Source organism: Poecilia mexicana, unplaced genomic scaffold (genome assembly GCF_051168715.1).
Source record: "Poecilia mexicana isolate PSO_F unplaced genomic scaffold, ASM5116871v1 scaffold_8, whole genome shotgun sequence".
In the NCBI taxonomy this organism is placed as follows: domain Eukaryota; kingdom Metazoa; phylum Chordata; class Actinopteri; order Cyprinodontiformes; family Poeciliidae; genus Poecilia; species Poecilia mexicana.
Genome location: NW_028263377.1, coordinates 16,603,392 through 16,628,077, shown reverse-complemented (window position 1 = coordinate 16,628,077; position 24,686 = coordinate 16,603,392). Strand labels below are relative to the sequence as shown.

Sequence of the window (24,686 nt, the reverse complement as noted above, 5' to 3'; positions counted from 1 at the left end):
ACCAAAAAAAAAAAAAAAAAAAGAAGAAGAAGAAAAACACACCCATAAACCCATGCATTTTTCTTAGCTTTAATGGTCATAGAAGTGACCAAATCTTGGCAACTAAAATGCCAAGATACACCAAATATTGAATATCAAGTCAAAATTTGCAAGTGCTTTATGTAATTAATCTGAAACAATTAAAGTAAGAGGAAAAAACACTGAGACTTCCTCATACCTAACAAGTGAAGTTTACTCATCAGAGCTTATCTGTTTCTGCAGAATTAACTTTTTTAGAAAACTATTTCTGCTAAAGCATTTCCTACATTTTTTTTGTCTGTCTTCTGTATAATTCTGTTCTTAAAGTGTTGTGACATTTCACCTATATGCTCCTTCTACAGCCCAAGGTTTTCATGCCCAAAGCAGATAAAGATAAAATTTAAATTTTATTTACCCAAAAAGTTTGTTCCTGATTGGAAATCATCTCAATATATCTCAAAGGATAATATAAATGCTAACATTTTTGCAATGTTCTTATATCTACATGGTCTTTAAAGATAACCGGTTAGAAGTCAGAAATATTCTGGTCATTCCAGAGTTATTACTTTTTACTTTCTTTCTTACTTTCAAAGATCAGAACAGCAGCTTTCAAAGCAGAGATAAAACAATGGAAATCATTTCTCCTAAATTAACGACACTCGACTCACTCGCTTGACATTTTCTGTCAGAAAACAGATCTTCTAGTTCACAGGCAGTTTGAGAGCCATTTTTCTCTAGAAGTCACATTTCCTGTCAAGAGCATGTGCAAATATGCTAAGCCAAAGAGGAAAAACCGAGAAAAGCAAATATTTCCCGCTTGCTGAGGCACAACGCAACCGAACCTCGAGGCACCAGTTGGATGAGCTGAACAATAACAGTCAATGACAAATCGGACGTGGTGCATTCCTTGAGCAAACACTGATCTCATAAATGGAGACAGGTAGACAAACACTCACCTGCCCTGAGCAAATAAGACACACACACACACACACACACCAACACATGCATACTCTGAGAGTAGTCAATAGGTTTATGCAACCATGATGAAATTTATTTCAGTGGAAATGTTTTTTCTTATAGTTAAAAAGGTGTTTTTATTTAGCAAATTACAGTAACACTGCAAACTGTGCAAACCTGATGTTGCACAAAAAAAAAAAAAAAAAAATCTTGCTTTCTCACAAGTTTAAAGACTGAATTAAGCCCTATCTGTAGTCAGAGGAGGTTGCATTGTCAATGCTTTGCATTTATGCGAAGACCCTTTGCTGCCTTTTGATTGGGCACTCCAACAGAGAAGATGAAGAGAAGAGGAAGTTGTGGTGGCAAAGAATGGCAATGGGGATGACTGGTAGAGATCACATGAAGGAAGAAAAAAACAAAAACAACTTGGTTTCTATGGAGATGAGTAAACATCGGTTAAGAGAGAGCAAAAAAATGGGGAGTGGGATGTAGAGGGAGGGAGGCAGTGATTGACCTGCAGTAGTTAACAATTCATCCCTGTATCCGGATCTCGAATGATTGGGCAAACATGGAGTGCTACAGAGGCTAATGGGCCCCAAAGGGCTGAGAGAGGGGCATCACCCTGTGGGTGACACAGTGACAGGCTCCCACTGTTTGGTGTGAGTAAGGGAAAGGGACTGCCAGGAAGGGAGGAGGGGACTGTAGAGGGGGAGAGGTAAGGGTCATGATGGGTTGATGGGAGAGTAGCTAAGCAAACAGGATCATGGCCGACTACAGTACAGTCACCAAACAGCAAGGATGGCTCAAGCCTTGGAAAATAGAGTACAGGCATGAGCTGTGCAAAGATCCCGTTCTGAGGATAACGGCAATCTTCAAAGTGTACCACGGCAAACATCAACCAATAAATTCTGTTCCAGGTCCTCGTGTTAACTTAAAAAAGGTATGAACATTTGGATATCAGTTGTGCCAACAGAGGAAATAAAAATTTTACAGGCCTAAATCACAGTAACGGTATATGTTTCTGGCACATATCCACTTGATTACAGAACATTTTGCCCATCTGGGTGAGCCACTAAGGGAAGACACATCACCTTTACAGGGATAGTTTGGATTTTTTGAAGTGAAATTCTGTAAGGTTATAAGCGAACGTTCCCTTACCCCTAGTGAAAAGATAAAGATGTCATTCTCAGAGCAGTGGCAATAACAGTACGGTAATATGCGGGTTCCCAGTTTTAGCTGCGGCATACAATGCTTTTTACCCGATTCTAACGCTATACTTCACATTCAAGAGACACAGTTGTCAAGTGCATTATGGTTTTCTCAGCTAAAAATGTCAGGTAACTATAGTAACCACGAGATCAGATGCGACTTGTCAGTCTGCTCTGAGGCTCAAGAGTGGACTGAAACACTGGAGACAGTGTTGGCTTAGGAACATGTTCATTGGCTGAGAAAACAACCAAACAAATGTTGCAAATACTTTCAATTTCGTTCTTTCAAATTGCTTTAATCAGCTAAAACAGAGTCTATCAGTGTTCCATCATGCTGGAATTTCTTCATTTTTTTAGTAACTCCAAAATGACGTTTCTACTCAAACTAATGGAACTATTATGCTAAAGCAGTATGATTATTTTAGATCTGCTTTGCTTTTATAAGCAGGTGAGAGAATGCAAGTGTTTTTGTCCAACTTTGCAGGTATATTCCACTGCCATATCTTTTATATCTTCACTTTACAGAGCTAGGTTACTTTAGGAAAAACAGAGTCAAAGCCTGCAATAGTCAAAGTTAGAACTACTTTATTAATCCCTGGGTGAAATTGAATAATATGGGGTACAAATGAAAAAAAGGGATTCAAAGCCTGCAGGATCCGTTTCCAAAACACTGACCACTGAACAGCAGTGTGTAGTGCCGTCCATGACAAATCTGTGAGAGAAAAACCAGATGAGAGACGGATGGATCACATCATCCTAAAAAAAAAGAAAAACACATGTAAGGCTTCAATATTCTTCTCAAACTGGGCCAGACTTTACGTAGTGTTATAATTGTTCTTGGTCAAGAGTGGTTTTCTTTTTGTAGCTTCATGCACTGTCACAGCTGGGTTAACTCACAAGAGTGGCAACTCTCATGTTATCTAATTGCCTGGCTAAGTCTGACGGGTTGAAATGCCACCATTACAACAGTGCACTGCCATACAAAGGGTGTGCAAGCAATGAGGAGCTTTTACTGGTTCTTCACTTCCACCCACGTCAGAGCTGGGGGCTGAAGCATGCCGTTCCTTTACTTTGAATAGGGCTACTCTTAATTATAATCTACGCAAAACATTTCAAGACAGAAAACAGGACAACTACTGTGCGTCTGTCAGAGAGAGGGAGAGAAGAACGGAACAAAAATAAGGAGGGAGAGCGGGATTATGATAATAATAGCAGATGTGAACTTGTGAAGAGTCATTTCTCGAAAGGTGTGTCATTCAGTAACTTTGGAACAAACTTCTGGCAGTGGCCGGACTCTATATTTAGCATATTTACTAAAATAAAAAGTGAGTTCAATCTGGCATCGAAAGTTTCTCCTCCCTGTTTATGACCTCAACGGTGGTGCTACCGTCACTAATGACGAAATAAGAACCGTATAAAGCATGAAAAAAAGAAAAAAAAGGCCTCCTCAAATAGTCAGTACATAAGGAAACGGTTCCAAAAGAAAGGCTCCTATAAACGATCCTGTTGTGGAAAGCCAGGGCATGAGAAAAGTTGTTTACTGTGCTCTATATTTAGAACTGAATTTCGTTTTACAAATCAAAAACATTTGGAAGATGACCAGTTTGACCATCTGAGTTAAGTTTATTCTCAAATGTTACAATGCCTTAGTATTCATGCTTCTGTAAACGTTCACATCACACATGGCACTGTTCAATTGAGCAAGGAGAGCAGAGGACCTGACAGAGCTAATGAGATCCACAGCTTCGTAATCTGTCAATTTGGCAACACGTACTTTGGATCCGACCTTCGTAGTGCAGCGCAAGAATAAAGTTAATGTTGAAAGAAAAACCTGAACTTTACACAAGTAGGTGGGTAGCTCTGACATTCAGAAGGTGTCCCGAGCAGATGAGATCTCCTCAAAACCCCCGAAGAAATTCTTTGTATATATGGGCGTGCAATTGGAAAACAAAAGTGTCTGAAGGTTCAAAGGATATGACTACCGTAAGCATGTACAGCAGGAGGATGAGGAGAATGCTCCTGGAGTCAAGGTAATGACTAATTGTAACAAAGGTCCCAGATAAGCTCAAAAGCAAGTGGGAGTCAGGCCTGTAACTAAAACACAAGCATAAACACAAGCGATGTTAGGGATTACACCCTGCAATTCGCCGCAGGAGATCACAGGCGGCACAGGTGTAGCCATCTCCGCAGATGCATTCTTCTCTGCGAACATTGTGCCAGCATAGGTCTGAATGACAGCTCATCATCTGCTCTTGCTGGCTGTGTGAAACTTATGTAAACATCGTTGCGCCTGTGTGTGACTTGGGACACACACAAACACACACACACACACACACACACACCAGCAGGAAACAGTGGGATTACAACGGCTAATGATGTGTTAAAAATGCCTCGTACAACACAACGCCGCACATTCATGGGCAGAGTGGAGCATCTCTTCCTGGATAAATCTTGCTGGAACTGACATTTATTTTGACTTGTTTTGCTTGGATTCAAGATAGAACTGAGTAAACTTTAATAGTAACCTTTGTTTTATTCAGGATCGGGTAAATATGTCCGGATGTTTAATATATTGGTTTTAGAAAGCAAAAGAGAGCAGGCATTTGAAGGAGAGCTGCAGGAGTGATGAGCTGTTTTCTCAGTAAACAGCACCCTCTAGAGCGACATGTTACTTTCAGTTCTGCAACTCTGGTTTTTGTGCTCAGTCTCTCTATAATCTCGAAAAACTTACTCCTAATAAGAAGATTCAATGCAAATAATTCTCCACATTCTGAAAAAGAAGAAAAAAAAAAGCACAGTCGTATTTTTTTTTTCCTTTTCTCAATGGGAGGCAACAAGTAAGCAAGTTATCTCGTTTTCTGGCCTCCCTATGAGCCCACATTGCAAAGCTCAGGCTTAACCACTCGTTTTTCCCAATGCGAGTTGATAATGAGGCAGGCTGTTATTAAGATGTTTGCTTTAATCGCGCGGAGGGTTATTAGGTGCGGTTTACAGTACACGGGAGAGATTAAGGCAGGCCACGCGTGACAGAAAAAAAAAAGCTGAGCAGGCTGATGATAAGCCAGCTACCCATTGCTGTTGAAACCGGGCTCAAAAATACGAGCGCACCGCCGTGCACCAAGCCCAGCATGACAGGGTGTTTACCCCCTCGATCTCTTTGGTTTCTCTCCCATCTCGGTTTCTCTTAACTGTTTGCCCCAAATCATGTTACACAACCACAAAGGAATGCCTTGTATATCAGGGGCAGAGGAGAGAGAGAAAGGGACAGTAAAGACAGCATTACAGCAGGACCTGTAAAAGCAGTAGGTGTTTTTTTTTGTTGTTGTTCTTTTATGTTTGAATAAAAGAAAAAAAAAACATGCACGGAGTTCGACAGTGTTGTTCAAGCCCAGACACCAAACTTATTTCCATAAGCCAAATAAGACTGAGAAGTGCCGCATTCTGCATGCAGCCCAGGAGAGCTGCATGTTTCCTTCACATTTTCTGTGCCATTTAATAAAAAGAGCCTCTACAAAATTTCATTGCATTTTGGAAGAATAAGGAGAGCACTTGAGAATCCATCATTTTAAATGCATTCAAGTTTTCCCACAAATTTCCCACCAGCTTTTCCAAGCCTTTGACCCATGCACACAAGGGCACCACTTTTAATAAAGTTTGGAGCCAAAAACACTGCACTCATGTGTTACTTAAAAATGACATGCAGCACCACCCCTAATGTTTATAAGAGCTGCGGTTCGCTAAGAAAACATTGCTTTTGCCACACATGAAGACAATAAAAACACATTCATTAAGGTGAATTAAAAAATTCCACGCTGAATGGTTTTGGGCTGTTAACGCTGGTTCAGAACTTGTGTCAATAAAGCAAAAAACCAAATAAATAAATAAAAATACTATGTGCATTAATTGTGTCTGATTCTAGATAAAAGTCAACTATTTTCCCACCCTCTTGGACAGAGCCGTGGAAAGGTGTGTGCATGTTTGTCTATTTGTGTGTATTAAGTTAGTAGAAGGTCAGATTGGTGAAGTATTAGAGCGGTGTTTGCTCTCCCAAATGTACACTCGGGGACCGGCCTGTTTGAGAGTTTGAACAGTGACGTGAGAAACCCGTAAAAAACAGGACGTAGCACCGCTCTGTTTGCTTAAGAACACCCAAAGAATGAGCCAGCATTACAAAACCAATCTCTCAGCTAGCATTCCTCCCGTCTGTCAAACCTTGTACCCGTTCAACAAGATGTGACACGGAACGGAAAAAAGTAGTTGAGGGGAGAGCTCCTTCAGGTTTAGGCGACTTTTCACTTGTCAATAGAAGGTCTGCCCCGTGGCCGTCTCTGACAATCAACAGAGAGATGCAAGTATCTACTGGGCTTTTTTCACAGTCATATTATCGAGTTTGACTATACACCTTCACTTTGGTATATCTGGAGCTGGAATGATCATGAGATGAGGCAGCATTACAGAATAGGTCGTCGTAACATATTAATCACCAAAAATCAAAAGAGATACTTTCAGGCCATTAAAACTAGGGCCCAGATCTGTCTTTCAAAAATGTAATGCTTGTTATCCCGTCCCCCAAAAAAACTAAAAGATAAAGAAAAAAAAAAGATCACATATAAATCTTTGAAAGTTTATTTTTGGTTGATTCAGAATCATTCTGTTTCTCATGAGGTCAACCAGGGCACAAATGCACAAGAAACCCAAGACTACAAGTAGCTCCTAGTGACATCATTTTGAGAAAAATATCAGAATATCTGCAAGTACAATGGAGGACTTTGAGTAGGCCCAAGAGTGTCTTAACCAGGGACAACGGCAGAAAGAGAAAGGAGAAATACTGATTAAGTTCTATTAACATAAAAGTTACCAGGCCATATTCTATATTTTTAATAATGTTTGTATTTGGGAGGGTGGAGGCGACATTTAGTCCTCACTCGTTACCAGGTGGTAATGCTCCATGAAGTCATTTGCCAGTCGGCATTAGACAAGAAGTATGCGAATAATTCACACCCCATAGAAGACAGCATCACACAGAGCAACAGGGACACACAGAACATCACCGAGATAAAAAAAAAAAAATCTGTTGACTCCTGGCTTAACTACTGTTATCAATAAACATGCATATATAATGACATTTATATTTGCAAAGATCATCTTAGTCTTAATTTTGTTTATAACAATTATTAGTATAACTTGTTGCTAGATGATCAGACATAGTTGTTTACTTGGTGGCTCCTCATTTAAAACAGGATTTTAAGTTCAGTTTAGAGTATGATGATCTTTTGAGAAATCATAAATGTTCAATACTCTGTGGTGGCATCTATTATGTGACACATGGGTAAGCTGTAGCTACAATAGCTATTTTAGAAAATGATTTGTTTAATTTAGCAAGACAGAGTAAGTCAGGTTTTACACGCATTTCTACCCGCAGTCCAGATGTACAAAACATTTGGTGCATTTATAGAAAGAATAACACAAAACCAAAAGAGGACACTGCACTTGAAACTATATTTCAAGATGAAAACTCAAAAATCTTGAACTATTGACCATCATTTAGAATTTCGATATAACAGAGGTAAACGATCTTTGCACTCCGAGAGTCCAGTGGATGTTAAAACAAAAGATGAGGAGCATTCCTTTATCCACGTGATACAGGAATGCTAGAAACCTTTGACTTACTTCAAAATACAAACCAGGAGAGTTTTACTTTTGAAAACAATATGACGTTCTAATTTGAATTATTGTTAAGTTGCACTACACTTTTATGGCAATAATTTTTAATAAAAAAATATTGTAATCCTGTCTTTACTGTCCCACTTTGACAAGCAAGTCATTTTCTATGATCTGCTAGCAGCACGCTGTAGGAAAGTACGGATAAACTGCCACAATAAACAATATCCACAGGACAGGAGATTGCTAAGAATTATTTTGGTTTAGTCAGAGGTCCGAATACCTTACATTTCATAACCAGCAACGAGAATCAAACACAAACTCAACTGAAAACGTCTTGAGAAAATAAACAAAATTTAATTATGTTAGATTTAAAAAATGTAATAATCACATTTCAATGAAAAATATTTATCTGCGTAGGAAATTAACTAATATTTCACAGTTCAAACATGAAAGAAATGATTTGTTTACAAACACAAAACAGCCACAGGAAGGAAATGTGTGGCTAGGAAACTGAAGGAAGAAATGGCAAAAGGCCAAATTTCAACAATTCTCACAAACTGTTTAAATGGTTTGGAGTCAATTGAATTGCTGTGATATGAGAGGGGATTTGTTTAAGAAATAGTGATCGAAATTGATTGGTGATTGGAATCAAGAAATACAATTTAAATAATTCACTGTTAGTGATCATTAGTTGCAGACTTAGGGACTCATATGTTAGCTAATAAATTAATCCACCTACAAACTGTTTTTTTTCATTATTAAAATAACATTTTACCTTCTTAAATCAGTCAAATTTAATATATTATACAAGGCAAAAGGCCAAGCTTGTTTTTATATAAGGAAATTGAAATATAATCACACAGAAACATATCGAAACAGTTTGGCTAATGCAGACATATACCAACTGGGACAGAGAAGCAAAGAGAGGCACCATAAAATTTTGGACCATTCCCCTTCCCTTGGTGCAATCATCCTTGTTTCGGAGGGAGCTACTGGGAGAACTGGATGTGATTTGTATGTGTGTTTTTGAAGAGGGGAGCTCATAAACAGCCATGAAAGGGGCCCCTCTATTCAGCTCGCAAGCCGAGATGCGCTTCACTGCGCCAGCCTTTTGTTTTCCCCTGCTCAAAAAAAAAAAAGAAAAAACCCTAAGCACAGAAAAAAAGAGGGGTTGATTCTCTGGATCTGAGCAGGTTCAAATGATGCCATTAGATTGGTGCCCGCTTTGAGTAAAAAAAAAAAAAAAAAAGCCTTCAGGAGCGCTTGAAGTGATTTAAAAGATGCAGGAGAGAACTTCCCACAAATCCCGTTTGAGAATAATTCAAGAGGAGAATGGGGAGGCAAGATGCCAGGCCAGTGATCACTCTATAGTATGCAAAACTGCTCTCAACTCCGAGAGTGCAGTGGATGTTAAAACAAAAGATGAGGAGCATTCCTTTATCACGTGATGAAGGGCAATGTGCTGTGGTGGTACGTGGGGTCAGGAAGCTCAGCAAACTTCCCACGCTGCACACTGCCCTTCATAGGGCTGCGGTTAATGCCTGCTACACTTCATTATGGACAGGGGAATTTTGTTTATTTCCATAGCAAACACCTCAATGCCCACACCGGGAAGAGCTGTCCCAAAAATACTTCCTCATCGGCATGACAGGGCTAAAACATCAATTAGACTGAAGAAGAAGAAGAAAAAAAAAGGGCTCTGAAATTCAAACTTGTAGAATACAGATGATTTTCTCATTTATCCATGCGAGTCACATAACAAAAACACACATAACCAAAACGGCCAAACGTTCTGCAAGTGCTACAAACAAGCAAGCAGGATCTAACTTGACACTAAAAACACCACCAGCCAATGGAATCACATGTGCCTGTGGTTGCTGTTTGATTGCTATCAAACAGGTGTGAGTGCTTGACTGTGTAAATCAAGAGTCTATGCCAAAAAAAAAAGCCACCTGTGAACTCTTGATGAGGTAAAATGTCCAGTTTCATTAAATTCCATTCATCCCACACTTCAGATTGTAAACAAGTCTGTCTGATATGCCTGCTATCAGGAAGAACAGTTGATTTACCTTCAGGGTTTTGCAAATTATGTGCTAAATTTAGAGGAAACCCAACCTACCTGCTGTCATGTTCGGAATGACATCCTGGGTTTGAATTTCTCAAGTTTGTTTTTGACAGACCAGGGCCTGTTAATTTAACACAGATATGTGTCCCTCCTCTTAAACTAACCCTGCTTCACAATCTTCATTTATTAATATTAAACCCAAATCAAAAGGTTTAGAGAAAAAACATCGAAATCAAGATGAGTTGTGACTATCAATTAAAGTTTCTTGATACAAGCTATTGACACAAACTATGCTTAAAATAATTTCCACACAGCGACAACTTGGCCTTTATATATGGACCTCTACCTGTTCACAGCTCAATATTTGCAAATTTACGTTTTTGTAGATTTTTCTGGAAAGCATAATTACAGTTATTTGCAGAAAATGTGCCTATTTATGGATGCTTAACATTGAACATATCTAAACTATTCAAAAGAAAATGCAGTGTAGTGAAGATGAAAAACCTAGACACAATTCTACTCGACACTCTACTGGTTAGCATTTCCAAAGCAGCAGTACGAATGCATCAGAATCTGAATTTTTCCAAAAACAAACGGTACATGACTTCCCCAGTTAAGAATTTTCCTCAATTAAGTGCATAATCATATATTTGATTGTATGATTCTCCACATGTTACTTCTTCAGGTTGCCCTCCTTCTGCTCGCATTGTAGTCAACATTGGATGCGAGGTGTGGTACACACTAAACAGGTTTCCAGTCCATCACAGAGTAAACTGCGTACTGGAACAAGTTAATTTTGTATCTGGAGTTCCACTGGTTTAGACTTCCAATGGTTATTTTTTATTAACAACTGAGAAACTCAATGAAGCAATGACTTTTTTTCCTGGAATGCCTAAAATGAATTAGGTCGCAACACCTGTGAACATTTTCAATACGGGCATCAGTGGAAATCATTATTTCACAATAAATACCTGGTGAATGAACAGTGAGCAAGATGGAAACGTTGAGTGACTCAGACAGGCATAAAGCTGATGGGTTTTTCCCATTTGGCATATTCTGTCCTCTGTCTGGCTTGCCACAAAACATACCTTCTACACGAACAAAAGGGCAGTCAAACGTGCAAAATACATTCCTTGCCATCTGACACATAGTAGAAAATCTAAAGCAAATGGGAATAAAACTTGTTATAAAAGGTAGCTTTGTACCCGTACGCTATGTTCCTCTGTGTAGATTACATTAGCACTAAATACAAGAATATCCTACCATTTATTACTACCATTTATTATTCTTTATTACATCAGCTATTTTCAATTATAACTCGCCTAAAATATGGAATTAGTAAACGATAGAGGTGTGGAAGCACAGCAGTACTGTTTACCATAGGCTACTTGCATTGTAACCATGCATACCAAACAAATACCACTTTAATTTAAACACAGGCTAAATGCTTTTTTTGTGCAGAATTAATGTTAAAAGCCATATTTCAGCACACAACGCAGCATTTAGAATTTCAACAGACTCTTGCTGTAAAGTCAGACCAGACCTGAGTCATAGCGAACACCATAGAAGTTGTTACGGTGGTGTACAGGCAAACTACACTTAAAGACCAGTTATAAATCTTATGAGGTTCCGTCTAGTCAGCAGTTTGGTCAGCAAATTACACCACCTTAATGTAAGCGAGTGAAAGGTACTGTTGTTCACAATTTATCCAACGCTTCTGCTATTGCTCACACAGCTAATGGTAATGCTAATCTGAATTAGTATCTCATCAAAAACAGCATAAGTAAGCCCTTCTAAAGTTGTATGTTTTTAATTTGTATTTACTTTAGAGGATGTTTACTGTGTTCAATGAGACGTAATGTACATTTACAATTATAAAACTCAAATTTTGTTTATTTCTGTTAATCAAAGTATTCTATTGTTTCCTCTCTTTAGTGAAGAACTCTGAATCTTGCATGACCTTAATCTTTGGCTCCTCCAATCCCAATTCAAACCTGAATTTAGGCTGAGGCACTCCGAAACCATTATTCTAGCCAGAAGAAACATATTAGTTAAACTGACATATTGAAACCTAAGATCATCAAGGTCGATGAATGAATGCTTGCAAGAAGAACCAGCAGAACCATCCTGAGAAACCGGCACAGACTCTGCAGGCAGTGATGTCAGAGGAAGTGATCTTCTGAATCCTTGATATGGGCCTTATGGGCTCCTGTTGATAAGATTGAAGAGCATCTCAGTGCGAGACTCTCAGCAGTCTACATGTCAGTGAACAATCATGCCTCAGTTTTGGCTATCACACAATCTCACTCAGACCACATGTGGGCTCAACCAAACATGGGTTATCGGTTTTGAGACAACAGGAATGGCCCTTGCTCAAAAAAACGTTAAACCAACATCTACACCCAATAAAACCATTCTTGTTTAGGGTGGGAGGAAAGGCACATTTTAAGAGTACAAATGAATAAAACCGCCTCTGAAACAAAAGTTTTCATCTTCGCCTCTCTTAAAGCTACAGTATGTAATTTTTATTTAAAAAATGTTTCTTACACAATTGTTAAAACTATCCCCTTGACATGACAGTATAGCATAAGACAAATATTCTGTGAAAAATTAATCTCCTGTGCCTTCTCCCAGAGCTCCCAGTACTAAATGCAGAAATACACCAATCAGAGATAGGATGAGGTCTTGGCGCTGTCAATCGTGCTTGTGTATTCTCTACTCACGCTCTCCCCCTGGATCTCTGCTATGCTACAGCTCTTTCCAGACAGTAAAGCCTGTCATGAATGCTCAGGTTAGATAGCATGGCCACCAATGATGGTGGAAAAACAATTTTCCTATGAGGGTAAGCTTTTTCTCCTGTATTAGTACACTGAGCAGTGCATACACGAGCATGATTGACAGTACTAAGACCTTTTTCACAGCTCTGATTGGTTGCTTTTGATCGGATGTGGTGAATTTTTGCAGATTGCAATATAGCTTAGGGGGGAGGTGGAAGAGCTTGATTTTTTTTCATAGATCTATCTCATACATGCTGTCACAATAGCAACAGTTGTACCAAATATGAAAAGAAAAAAAAAAAACTTTTTTAAAAAATAAAAGCTAGATATTGTAGCTTTAAGTGACCCTCCTTGCAGAAGCTGGGCAAGGGACTCTCTGTCAAACCGGTTGGAGGCAAGTTGCAGTTCATTGTAATGTCCGTTGTCATGGATACATCCAGGTGTTGCTCATGAGCCAAGGCAGAGGAATCAAAAAGCCAAAGCTCTCACTAATCCTTCTCCATACCACAGTGTGTCAACAATCAGGAATGCACTGTCTAAACTAAAGCATTGTTCTTCTGCCAAGAAGAAAGAGAGAGAGAGAAAAGTAAATCACAAATATATCCACCGATACTGCCACTAAGAACTGTTGTCTGGTGGGTGGGAAAAGAAATGCAATGAGAAGAAACAAATCAAGAATGAAAGAAAGAAGCTCTGGTATCTCTCTGTGAAGCTGTTTTTTTTTTTTTTTTTTTAAACGCTGTTCATAGGGGGTGCAGTGTATACCAAAGTACTGCTGTGGGACTAACTAAGCAACAGCTTCTGTAAGACAAAGTCAGAGCTTCTGAGAAGAACAGCTGCCGTCAACAGTTGGATTTCTTTGAACGAGCCATAAGCGCCAAGACAGCAGGAAATATCCTCTTGATGTCTTTGATCTCAGCCCAGTGGAGTCATATTCAAATAGAAAATCTATTATGAGAATAATCTCACAAGAACCTGATAATTCCTGATCTTTGTGGACAAAAGCCTTCAAACCAAATAAATGGTTTCCCACTGTTTCTCTGTCAACGGCTAGGATTTTTATTAATTTCCCCTTTGGCGCAAATTATGGAATGTTGCCATTTTCAACAGGATTGTCTGAAAATCATTTCTTGTATGTGTCATTATCTTAATGCATTTCACTTTTAGAAGGTATGTGACATGTTAAAGAGTCATCTTGACATTAAGCACTTCCCGTTCAACTGCCTTAAAACCCGCAAATCAAATTTTAGGATCAGACATGCAGACATAAGCAGTTTTAGGGACGTTCTGTGTGAGGCAATACAATAGTTTGCCTGTTGTCTCTCTTCCTCTTGCTCTTTTTTTTCGTGTATGCACCTTTTAGCATTTTGTGGTATCACAGAACAGACAAATTCAAAACGGGGCAAAACGGATGCGGCAAGGGCGGTAAGACAATGGCTGAATTTGCCGGTAAAAAAAATAAAAAAATAAAATAAAGGTCCTCCTCAGAGCTTTCTTGTGTGGAGGATGAAGAGCCACAGTCGGATCTGCTTCCCCGAGACCTAAGGCCTTGTCGCAAGCCACAACAATGAGCATCTTTGTCAGGCAGGAATATTACTATCATACATGACTACCAGAAGAAAAGTAAATATCCCCTTTAATGAGCTCGAGTTACAGCTTCTGACAAAAGCCCCTCCACAAAGCTAATTTAGAAATGAACAGATCCGATTTTAAGTTTCTGTCTGAGATGCTGACTGAAGAGATGATAGAGCAGAAATTGTTCAGGCACATTGTTGCGTTCACTGAGGTTTAGTTCCTAAAGTACAAATACATAAGCTATCAAAATAGACTATCATTCATAGAAAACTATTTCAAACTTTTTTCCCCCTCAAAAGTATGCTTTAAAACTCTGACAATTTAAAGCACAAGCTCATAGCCTTCCATAGAAATGCAGTTATGTGACTCCAATAAAGGATATCTAGAAAAAGAACATTTGCATTGTATTCTATGTTTCAGCAAATTTTATTTAGCAAACTTATTTAGTGCAGTAATTCATTAAAGTATCTAAATATGGGTATAAAACAGTTTGTTTAGCATTGGTAAATAGATTAATAGACGCAGAGTCTATTTATCTATGATAGACTAAATGTAAATTATTGAAGTATTTTAGTTTGGATCCTGGATAGCAAAAAATTATTTTCTGTTTGCATATTTTCATCCTTGTAGTTTATTTTTCTTTGACTTTGAAGAAAATAAAACAAAGACCTGACAATATTAAGCTCCATATTTTTTTTATTTCAAATCCAGATTGCAAATCAAATTTATACCACAAGAAATAAAAAATCTAATTAAAATGTACAATTATTTTAAAAATGGTAAGTTAAAAAAGAAAAAAAAAACAGATACCAAAGTTACTTTTGGATATAACATTTAATGGCTGTTCAAAAACTTTAACTCGTGATGATTTCAAAAGAGTTACAAGTAAATATGTCTTCATGTCCAGGTTTCTGATCACAGAGGGCCTCTTTCCAACTTGTTGCACATCGTTATGATCGAGTCATCCTCATTATTTAAAAGAAAAAAAAAAACCTTCTGAATGATTGAGTTGTTTCACTTTGGTTCAAATGCTCCCAGAAGACCTTGAAGATGCAGATTATCTTGTTGAATGATCAGGAAGGCGACTGACAGGAGGCACCCGACGCGCTTTCTGCCAAATTACAGTTCAACCTCCATTTGACCCTTTTGTCAACTTAGCTGAGCGTTTTTATTTTCTACAGAACTGGTTGGTTGAGGATTATCTGACCCCGACTTGTAGAACTGAGCAAGTACTCACTCGTCTTGATATCGGGCATCTAATTGCTTGTGCTGTGAGGGATGTGAGAACGATACGCAGCCCATTGTTGACCGTCTTCGTTCTGTTGTGTGTAAATGTGTGTGAATGTCTTTGTCAGCTAAAGCCAAGTATACACTTGCCCTCAGCGACACATACGCACACACACTCATGCCTTCACCAGCCAAAACCTATCATTACGGCTGTCACGTAGCCGCCTCCGCAGCAGGCCTCACAAGCCCCGACAACCACCGCCACACACACCTGGAGGGCCAAACACTTAGTTCCCAGCACTGTGCTTTATAACTACAGCCTCTTAACACATACACACACACACGTGCGCGCGCATGAACATGCATATATAAACAGACACACATACTTATTCAGGATCTGCGGCCAAGCTTCTTTCTTGCACCTCCCATTCTCTGTAAATTGTGTCTCACCTTTCTATCTCTCTAACCGCAAATGCTTTAGTAATATTTAATTTATTTCCTTTGTTATTATTTCCACACAGGATGAGTAAAACAACACACAACCTCCAAAGCAAGGTTGGTGGTTACTTTCAGGCTGCTGCCGTGGAGAGAAACGACAGGCGTCATTATTGCTCACTGTATGAAGAAATATAATCTATTCTCAATAGCCGGAGTAGCTCAGCAAAGGAAATAAGCTTTCCAATAGTCTCAAGTAGCAGATTATAGTTACAGGGCCTGAACAAAAAAGTGTAATTCCCTCTTTTTGTATATTTCTAAATCCAATGTTTGCTTGAGCCAGAGATACTTGAGAGCGCACACAGTTAAAACTATAAGTAAACATGACTGACAATGCACACTGTACTCCCTACTCACCTGCCACACAGTAACAAAGAGGTTCCACTGTGACAAATCGGACACCATGCAAAATCTCCTGACAGCCTACCGGTTTAAAGAGACCCAGTTCAAACACACCCTTCAGTCATGGTTAATCAAATGAACAAAAGAAGACCTCAGGAACGTGCTACCACTACAGAAGCTTTTGGAAATGACACAAATCCTGGTAATGTTTGCCCTAATTTGTCCTTTTGTCATGTTACAAGAGTTGTCTTGGGCCTCTGCTTGCTCTTTCTACATGCTCTGTTCAGCGATGATTAAGTGTGAAGCAGGTAAGTCTGATAGGAGTGTGAAATCTGAAACTGACAAGCTTTTGAGGATCAGTGTGCAAATAAAAAACTCTTAGGTGATTATGCATGGGATAACAAGGGAAACTGACTGAATGCATCTAGACCAACTTGTGGCCCGGTGATTATAAGCTGCATAATCACATGCTTTTAAATCAATAATTTAGTCTCATCAGTTTCATAACCAAACAACTTTGCAGGATATTTCTGGTTGACCTTGACCTTCATCTGTTTAGTCACAAGCCTAATATTGTATTATTTGGCACCTATATTCATGCCTCTTTTTGAGGCTCAAAGTTGTACAAAAATCTGAAACATCTCAACTAATCAAATTTGCTCTAACTTCTGCCATACAATGGTTAGTTAAACATTGTTCAAGGGAAAATTGACACACTACTGAAAGTAAATATCTTATTTGCATTTTCTTCCTCATATTGGCAACAAAAAACTCTCCCAGGGTAGACTGATAAAAAAGTGATCAATTACTACTTTGCCTTGCAAATTATGCACCAATCACCCAACACCTGGTATTGAGCAACGCAAAGTTTACTTCTCTCTTTCAGCGTTACATCTGGGCCTGCAACTTGCTTCTGCCTGTGCTCTGCTGCTCATGGCCAAGTGTGTGTACTGCATATTATGAATTACCTCATCAGACACTAAAATACACACCAGAGGGGCCTGGGCAACATCAGGTCTGAATTTTGCCACAGAGCCCTAACAGTGTCTCCTTGCTTCATTTACATGCAACAATATACAGGTCCACAGCCCACTCGCAAAAACACTTAAACAAACAATTCATGGGATGCTAAACTCAATCTTTGTCACAGGGTGCCAGTACACAGATGCACAAGAGCGCAAGTGATGGCACGAAGGCTTTGGTGGCTCAGAAACAAAACCCTGTTCTAGATTTCTTATGGCTATAGTTGGGTAATAAACATCAGTGATTTCACCGTCATATGTGACTGCTGTGAGAAATATGCTTCTAGCTAAAGAAGTGGACTCAGCCTAAAGACATATATGGGTGATGTGGGCTCAGGCAGGATCAAACAAAGCAAACCCTGGCACAGTATGCCATCTGCACTCCTTCATCCCCCTAAAAAATCCACAACCTCACTCCCCCCATCGTATCCACGAGTTTTTACGCTGTGCGAAGTATCAGAATGAAAGAGGCCTTGTCTAAGAGGCTAATCCTTGGGTGATTAGTCAACGCATCTTGATTAAAAGCCTGTACTGCTGCCACGCCTCCATCCCTCAACCCCCAGCCCCCGTCAATGGAAATGGCAGCCCACAGGTGTCCCGACAATGCATGTCTCATTGGGAAAAAATTGGTTTCTGGAGTGGGGATGGTAGGTTTTCAGAGCTGACTTTCACATTAGATAGAGGAGAGGAAAAAAGAAAGAAGCAAGCCCTATAAAACTGAAGAACTAGCACGACATCCCTGCATTTTGTCTAACTTTTGAAACTTTTGACAGTCACTTTTACCCACAGGTTTAAAGGGTATTTCTTCAGAAAATCAACAGAACTCTTTGAGGCACAATGCCTGAGCCAAAGAAATACATATTTTCACAGATTATCCCTTCATCAGTGAGTGTTTTCTGTAAACAGCCATTTTGCATTAGATGGATTGAAAGAAAAGACGGGTATTTCACAGAATCATAAACCTCATACACCCTCACTTTCCATCAACATAAATACCTTATCCCAGGGGTATTCCCAAGTCTGAGCATGTTACGACGGACTAAAATATTGTAATGGATGGCATTATGCACAGTTTTATTGGTTAGAGGAAGGTTCAGTGCAGCAAAAACTGTTTTCAAATAAACAAGAGGGGGTATTAGATGTGGACTAAAAAGACATAATTTGTTTTGTCCAGCACAGCAAAGGTCTAGTATAAAAGATAGCATTTTCCATTTCTCATTGATGACTTTAGCTATACACAAACAAGGTTGAACTCCTCTCTTGTCATTGTGAGTTTAAGACATTTCTCTTAATCTGGCCCTAGTTAACCCATGGCAGCGGGAAATGACCTGTGACCCTGGGGACACACTACTGTACTTCCCCAATCACATCCATCGTGCGCCTAACCCTGACTGAAAGCTCAGGAAGGGAGGGAGCATGCATCTCAAGAGCCCTGACACAGAGAGGAATCACTTACCACTTCCCCAAAGAGACCCCAGTAGAGTTACAAAGAGGTGGGGGGATTCAAATAACACAATGGCAAGAGGGAGGGAAAGAATGTTTCCTGAAATCACATGTTGTTAGGAAGTCCATATCCCTAGCCAACCAGTCAACCAGGCAGCGAGGCCGGCTGTGCTCACAGATCCACAGGGTAAGAGCACACATGGTTTCAGTTTGACTCCATGTAGGACTTGAAGGAAAAAAAGGGGGCCTGGTAGCAGGAACCCTCCAATTCTCACTTCCTGCTTCTGCTGGAAACGTGATCCGTTCGCCTGCCGTCCCCATCAACACAGAGCGCAGTGTTCGCCGTGGCAGCCGGGGGAACGGCGTGTCAGTGCGAGAGGCAAAACACATCACACAGAATCAGCCTGTCAGCGCCCTAAAATCCAGGCGGGTGTTTTTCTAATGAGATGGCCGGGGACATGGCAAAGACAATCCTGTGCAATCAGCCTGTCAATCGTTCTATATTGTGGCAGGAGGTTGGGGGGCGGGGGGGGCATTTCTTCATTACTGCAGGAAGCATATTTCAACCAGAGCACCCAATAATCAAACAACACCAGACTAATTAAAACAGATAAGAAACTAGGAGAGACTCTCGTATTTTTTTTCCCCAAAGATATTTCAAAATAAAACTAACTTGCTTGTGACATCTATTTATGTTTGCTTAAGCTCAGGTCACTGCAAAGAGATGTGTGTTTCTTCCGAATAAAAACACTTTGTGTTTCTCTCGATGGCCAGCCTGTTGAAACTGTGATTGATTTATTCAGGATTTAACCTATTTTTATTCTTTTTTTAAAGACTTGAGACTTGGCTTGAATGTGGCAAAAATGACTTGTGAGCATCTCTGAATCTTAACATACCTTAATGCAAAAGTCATCATTCAGCATGTAAGGACTTCCACCAGAAAGATCGCCATTTGTAGCTAACCGTTGTTAAAACATGGTAGTGAACATGGTAAAGACAGAGAAGACAAACAGCTTTGTTAGTTAGCTAGTTTGCTCTAAGGTAATGAAAGCTCAAAAACTTTGCTTTCGACCGATTGTCATTGTAACTCATTTCTGACAACAGACTCCTTTGCATATTAATGTTAAAATATAAGCTAACAAAAGAAACAACTTCAGAAACAAGTATTCACAGTCTGCGAGAAATAAATTCTACTTTACCTCTGATAGTAGATAAGAGTTTTGTGTGTTATGAAGGCCTTAACTTCAATGTCTATGCTTGCTGTGTCTGAGCCAGCAGGACTCTGAGCTGAATTCCTGCCTCAGCATGCAAAAAGTTAACAGTGCTGTCGAAGAAGGAATGACTACATATAAAAGTAGAGCATACCATATGTTCTCCTGACCAGCTGCCTGAAAAAGCATAGTGACAGCGGTTCGACAAGGCCTCTGCCTCTTGCAAGCTAGAAAATCTCTTATTTTGGGCAATCATTATAAAGTAGAAGCAGGTAGAAAAATAAAATGGCCTAGAAAGTCACCGAAAGGGAGAATTTGCGTTTCATAAAGCATCCAGTCTTCATGTCTTATCTTAAAATCTGTAACTGTTGCATACAAATTCACAATTTGTCAGAAATCAAGGAATCGCAATTAGGTACTGGAAGAGAAGAAGCCCTCAGGATGAGTGTGAACATACATGCACAGAACAACCACAGCTATAAAACATACTAAGGTTTTGCACATTAAATTGCCCTCGTCAGCATGAACCTTCCCAGAAAAGTTCATCCTAGTGGAGCCAGTTGACTGCCAGAACCTCAAACATCTCAGTCTCTCTCCCTTTCCGTACTCTGTTTGTGTCCCATAACAAGACAGAGCATGCACACTGTAAAACTCTTAGGGGGAGGGCTAAAGGGCTTGGGAGATTAAATTTATTTTGAATTCCTTCTCCTTAATGTGGCAATTACCTCCCACCCTTCCTTCTCCTTCACCTCATCTCTCCTCTCCGAGTGGCACAGTGTGGAGTTTGTTTCAAAGCACGTCTCCCTGTTTTGTATACAGATGTGTGTAGACGTATATATGCAGAGCAGAAAAATTATTTTGCAAAGTATGAATTACTAAGACCAAACAAGACAAGATAAGATTCAATGAGCTGTGGGTCTCGGCAGCTCATCCAGTTATCAAGTGGTTTTAGGAACTTATCGTGATAAATGCTTTCCTTACATGGCTTGACAGTTTGCAAACCTACAGTGTGTTTCAGATTTGCACTGCCTTATTCTTTCTGTTTTCAGATGATGGATTGAAAAGCGCTCCCTGAGATGACCTGAGCTTGGGATGTTCTTTTGTAAACTTGCCTGCTTAGACCTGCTACTCAACTTTTTTTTATGCCCTTGTGAAAGTATTTCTCAAAGTTACCTAATAATAAAATAAAAGTCCTGGACTACTCTAAAGTCCAATGAAACACATGTTCTTGAAATAAAAACACATTGGTTGAAGCTTTGAAACTGTTACTCTAAAGTTTATCAAACCAGACTGTTTTTCATAGCTGAGACATAATCGTAGTTATTTACGTCTGATCTTTGTAAGCAGATGAGAAAGTTTGGGTGGACTTGTGGATGCCGTGCAACATGTTGCCTTTTTTCTGCTTCTATAAGAAAGCTCTGGAATGCAAAGGTCAGTGCATGGACGTGTTACAGAATTATCTAATGGTGACGTCTACAATCCCCCATCTAGTCACTTATGTAACAAAAAAGGAGCTGCGGATGTAAGATTTTCAGGCGGTTTTTAATCCACTGTTCGAAGGTCGGAGTCCGACCCTCGGTTGTGACAAAGAACATCCTTCTGGAACCGAATCCCACAAAAAAGCTCAATTTCACCTCCCATTCTGGAATCAGAGGGCTAGTCACAACCCACTTCTTTATTTACTATCCTTTCACACATTCCTCGCATCCAAAATGGTCTCATTTTCTATCAGCTAAGCTCCCTTAATTGACTGCTCTATGCGAAAGGGGATTATCTGATGTGAGGGGGAGGTGAAGAAAGTGGAGGAAAGCAAAACACAAAGAGGAAGTAAATGGTCAACTGGGGGTTGCAGGACACCAAAGGATTACCCCTGTCATTTATCCTGTAGTTTAAAAAAAAAAAAAAAAAAAAAAACATCTTCAGATGTTTCCTGAAGGAGAGGGGAAGACTTTGTGAGGGATCCAAGAAAAAGGTGCGCTATCAGGCACTTCAGAGGCACCCTCTCTGCTGAAGAGAACAGAGGAAGGCCCCTGCAGTGAGGATTCAGGATTTCCTCCACCAGTAGCTACATTAACACATTCTGAAGGCCAACAAATGCTTTCTTTAGACCTGTCTGTCTTTAATTCTTCCACTGCATGGTCACATTTTCTCGTTCTGCTTCTTAAGTTACACGGGTATCCAGGGTCTATTTTAATAGTGAGATATGTTTTCCGCACATTGGAGTGCAACGTTCTAGTCTTTTCCTTTCATTTACTTAACAGCTGTTAAGTAAAGATGTGTGATTTTCTGTGGAAAAACAAAGAACCAAAATATGAGGCTATGAAAAGTTTCACACTGTTTTGAGATCTCCCGAACACTTTGGAGAAAAAAAAAAAAATCTGTACAAGTGACTAATCACAACAGGGACAGATATAGTCTAACGCCTGGATCCATTCACGGACAAAGCCAGCGGGTGCCAGCTGCAGAACTGACGTAGGTGGAGTCCAGATATCAAGCCAGCACAGGCCTTTATAATGGTGCTAGATTTATAGGTGTGGCCGTTCATGCTTTAGATTTAATTACAGATTTTTGCAAAGATACCATGTTAAGCGAAATGTAATACAACAGCGTTAGACCCAGACATAGCAGCACATGAAGCCCTACTTTTTTAATTTTACTATATAAGGTTTCATTAAAAAAAGAAAGAAGTCTGGCTGCAGAGGTGAAACTTGGCATTGTCTCCATTTTTCGCTGCTTTTTGATGGGTGCATGCAGCGATTCATCCGTGTATTCATCCGTGAGGACAGTATTGGAGGCACGTCGTCTCACATGATTTAATTAAGGTAAAACAAATAACAACACACACAACTCTCACAGCTGGGAAATTCCACACGGGGATGATTGGCGTCGCATTACTAAAGTTGTTCAGACTGACATGCAGCATTAAAGTCACAGCACAGATACAGATAAATGTGCACCGAAGCGTTGCCAGCTTGTGCTAACAAACCATTATCTTTTATTTTTTGCTGAATGAAGAATACCTTTTTTTTTTTTTAAATAAAGCTGTATCTTCCAGAAACACACGCAGGCTTTTAGTTTGGGCTCAAAACAGAATGCCGGCTCTCTTGCAGGTGCTTGTCCACTGTCACTATGCTGTTTCCTAGTTAAAAAGGAACTTTCTGTACATCAAATTGCATCTTCCTTGAAAATGTTTTGTTGAACTAACAAAACTTAATTGATAAAAAAAAAGAACAAAGACAAAATCATATCTTAATATTTTGCGATATAAATTTCTAATTTTTGATATTTTGTGCTACTATTGTGATAACAATAAAAGTGGCAAAAATAACTATTTACTACTTGTTTTTTTTAGGGTAACTGCTTTCAGCAATCATAGCCAAACAAACACATACTGCTCTTGAAAGCACTAATCATATAAAGAAGTGTGATTTGTGCCACTAAAATGTACACAGTACCTACATTTAGTCATTTTAAAATTTGTTTATTTTTATTTTTATTTATCTTAAAAAAAAAAACACACATAATTATATGGAATTTAAAATGACGAAGACAAATCAAAATTCTTCTCATGGCAAGTAATTTAGCACGAGAAATGATAAACGACATAATAAACGCCCACTGGGTGAAAATGGCAAAAAACTGTATTAACAATTATCATCAAGACTTATTTCTCTGCCATTACACAATGTTCTCACAATTCCTCTTGTACTTTAGCATCTACTAAAGTGCAAGAAGGGTCGGGTTTAGAGATCTATAGCAGTTAGAGTCCATGAGGCACCTCCTAATAAAAGTAATGAATGTTAATGGCAGGGATTGTAGAATTAATTAAATATTTCATATGCTGTTAGTTATATTTTCAAAAGTAAAATGAAAATGCTTTTAATATGGTATCTAAACCATGGATCAAAATCTGGCTATTAGACTCTGATTGGTGTATCTCTAATTCATGTACAAATTAAAACCACGACACCTGATAAAATACAGGCAGATGTGTAGCTCAAAGGCACCAGCAAAGCCTCACAACAAGACAAAGGCCCCTTAATCACATTTAAAAAACACTATTTGATTTTTAAACAGTGACAGAGCAAAAACTTGTACACTTCAGGATGGCCAGGAAAGAAAAAGGGAAGTCCACTCCAGTTTGGGCACATATCATAGATCAGAGTATTTATGGGCCAACCTGTCGAGACCAGGGGCTAAAGGCTTGGCCACATGTTTCACCGCTCTGTTTGAATAATCAGGTAGAAGTAAAACAAACAGTTACAGAAGGGATGTTTAGCAAAGAGCTCAGGATCCAGCCCAGGCTAATAAGTGTTCATTAGTTTTAATAGCTCAGCTCCTGGAGCAAATGAAATGAAGACCAGGAGACCATATCCAGCTAATGTAAATAAACCAGAAATCTCCTCTACTGTCTGTCTTGACAAATCTCACTCACTTTCTCAAACAGCTTGCAGGAACAAGACAATTAAGCTCTCACTGACTGAAGAGAACAACTTGTGCTCTGGTGTAATTATAAAAACAAAACATGTTTGGGCACATTGTGCATCTCAGTAAAATGGAGGATAAAGTGACATGGTGATACATTAAAAAATATATATATTTATTTAACTATAACATACAGAAATATGCAGTGGCTTGCATTCATAATACTAATTGCAAAGAGAAAGAAAATTAATGCATGG

General features: G+C 39.3%; 1 long non-coding RNA gene across 1 annotated transcript in view; it reads right to left on the bottom strand.

Annotated features, from left to right (window-relative positions):
- Window positions 1–24,686, bottom strand: part of LOC148158036 (uncharacterized) — a 56,854-nt gene that overhangs the window by 17,228 nt on the left and 14,940 nt on the right. The gene's annotated exons all lie outside the window — the stretch shown is intronic.